Raw genomic sequence first — 2,919 nt, 5'->3', positions numbered from 1 at the left:
GTTTCCCTTAATCTAATCAATCCATAACGATATAACTTGCTACTCAGCTAACAGATCACCATCCTCAAATAGACTTAGGCGAGAAAACATCACCTTCAACTCAGACATCAATCTTTGACTAAGAGCATCAGCCATAACATTAGCATTATCAGAATGATACTCTATAACACAGTCGTGATCCTTAAGCAACTTAATTCATCTATGTTACCTAAGATTCAATTCCTTCTAAGTAAAGATGTACTTGAGGCTCTTTGTGATCAGTGCAAATGATAGGCATCTCACTATACAAATAGTGCCTCCATATTTTTATTATGAAGACAACTGCAGTTAACTCAAGATCATGCATCGGATAGTTGCCCTCATGTGACTTAAGCTGTTTGGATGTGTAACTGACTTTACCCTCTTACATCAAAACACAATCCAAACTGATATGAGATGCATCACTATACAGAACAAACTCTTTACTGGATTTAGGCTATATTAGAACGAGTGTCTGAGTGAAAACAGAATTGAGTTTCTCAAAGCTTGATTGCTGCTCACCAGTCTACACAAATGGTTCATTCTTACGCAATAATTTAGTCAAGGAAGCCATGATTAACGAAAAATCCTCAACAAACCGCTGATAATAACCCATCAAACCAAAAAAACTCTATTTCTCAAACACAATCCTAGGTTGTTTCCACTCAAGAACAACTCAATCTTTTTAGGGCCCACACAAATACCCTTGGCAGAAACCATATGTCTCAAAAAAGTAACTTCTCTCAACCAGAATTCACACTTGATTAACTTGACATAGAGTTTCTTCTCATGAAGAATTTGTCAAACTACTTTAAGATGCTTATTATGATCAACCTCAGTGTTATAGTACACCAAAATGTCAGCGATGAAAACCACAACAAATTGATCCAGATACGACTGAAAAACCCGATTTATGAGATCCATGAACTGTAACACCCTAAATTTAGGCCTAGAAGTTTTGGGCCTTGAGCATGGGAGCGGTTGAAGGCAGCTTATAATATTCTGTTGTGCATGCAAATTTCGTTAATGAAGGCTTGTTTCAGTGGTTAAGTGTGTTGAGAAGTGTTGGAGAAGTCCTGGGTTTAAACCTGGACTCCAGCAAAAAAATTGGTTTAAGGTGAATCAAACCCTGGGTGTAGTAGGTAGGCCTTAAGAATATTGTTGGAGAAATTGTGACACAAAAAGCCTTGTGGCTTAGTGGCAAGTAGCGTGTGGAGCATTTGAGGGGAGGCATGGGTTCAAATCCGATAGCAAGCAAAGAGCATTTATTTTGCTAACAGGGGGCGGTAAGAGTTGGTGTTGAATTTAAACTCTGATGTTGGAGGGATCCCACATCGGGAAGCTAACATAAGAGTGGATGGGAAGCTGGCTTTAAATAGAGAGAACCATGAGGAGAGTAAAGGTACCTTTCTTGGCTGATCCCTTTCGCTTTATGGCATGCTCGTTTGGGTTGGGCATCGGCTAAGAGTGCTCGGAGCGTGGATTAACTCCAGTCTCCAATCAGGTGTGTATTTATCACTACTCTTGTTGTTGGATGGCTACTTCGGGCCGCGATGGGCCGAAAGGGGCCATGTGGGCCCAATGGGCCTACGGGCCCAATTGGATAAGTTGTTTGATTGTGTAGTAAATATTGGACTAGGCTAGGTGAATCGCATATCTATGGCTAGGTTTGGGCTAAAAGGGCCACACGAGCGTGTGGGCCCACTTGGGCCGAGAATAGGCTTTAGGCCCATTCATATTGTTATCCCTGTTTAGAATACTTTAGTTTACCAAATTACTGAAATACCCTCGACTTGTAAAATTACCAAAGTACCCCCGATTTATAAAATTACCCAAATATCCTCGATTTGTAAAATCACTAAAATAAGAGAGAATTACCATTTTACCCTCGATTTATAGAATTATCGTTTTACCCTCGATTTACAGAATTACTATTTTACCCTCGATTTATAGAATTACCGTTTTACCCTCGATTTACAAAATTACCATTTTATCCTCGATTTACAAAATTATTGAAATACCCTTAGTTAACAAAATTACCAAAATACCCTCGATCAGTAAAATTACCAAAATACCCCTAGTTTGTAAAATTACTAAAATACCCCTGGTTTCTAAAATTACCAAAATATCATTGACTTGTAAAATTACCAAAATACCCCTAATTTGTGAAATTATCAAAATACTCACGATTTGAAAAATATCGAAATACCCCTGTAGGGTAGAATTACCGGAATACCCCTGTAGGGTAGAATTACTGAAATCCCCTGTAGGGTAGAATTACCGAAATACCCCTGTAGGGTAAAATTACCGAAATACCCCTATAGGGTAGAATTATCGTAATACCCTGTAGGGTAGAATTACCGAAATACCCCTGTAGGGTAGAATTACTAAAATACCCCTGTAGGGTGGAATTACCGAGATACCTTGTAGGGTAAAATTACCATTTTGCCCCTAAGGTGTTAAATGACTATTTTGCCCTTGTGGCCAAGTGACTAACTTGGACTGTGTGGTTGACGAATTTGATTGTGAATATATGTTGGTATATGAATGACTTGACTGTGATTGTTTGATTCAAATATGGGCATGACATTCTGCATACATGACATGTTGCATGGGTTGGGATTTTGTACGGAGGAATATCTGATCTGTTAGAATTGCATGGTTGCTTGACGAATGTGGATCCACTGAAGGCTTAAGAGCCGTATATTCGTACTGATTTGATAAGGTCGCACGGGTCGCCCAAGACAACTGTGGACCGATCAATGGCTGAGTGCCGATCATATTTACCTGAGGCTATGTGCCGACTGTATTACCATCGCTGATGGCTATGTGCCTAACATGATACAGCTACCGATGGCTTAAAGCCTTCTGATTATGGCTTTGTGTCAATCTACATATGGC

Source organism: Gossypium hirsutum, chromosome A06 (genome assembly GCF_007990345.1).
Source record: "Gossypium hirsutum isolate 1008001.06 chromosome A06, Gossypium_hirsutum_v2.1, whole genome shotgun sequence".
Lineage (NCBI taxonomy): Eukaryota > Viridiplantae > Streptophyta > Magnoliopsida > Malvales > Malvaceae > Gossypium > Gossypium hirsutum.
The sequence above is the reverse complement of the archived record's forward strand: the minus strand, read 5'-3'. Positions refer to the sequence as shown.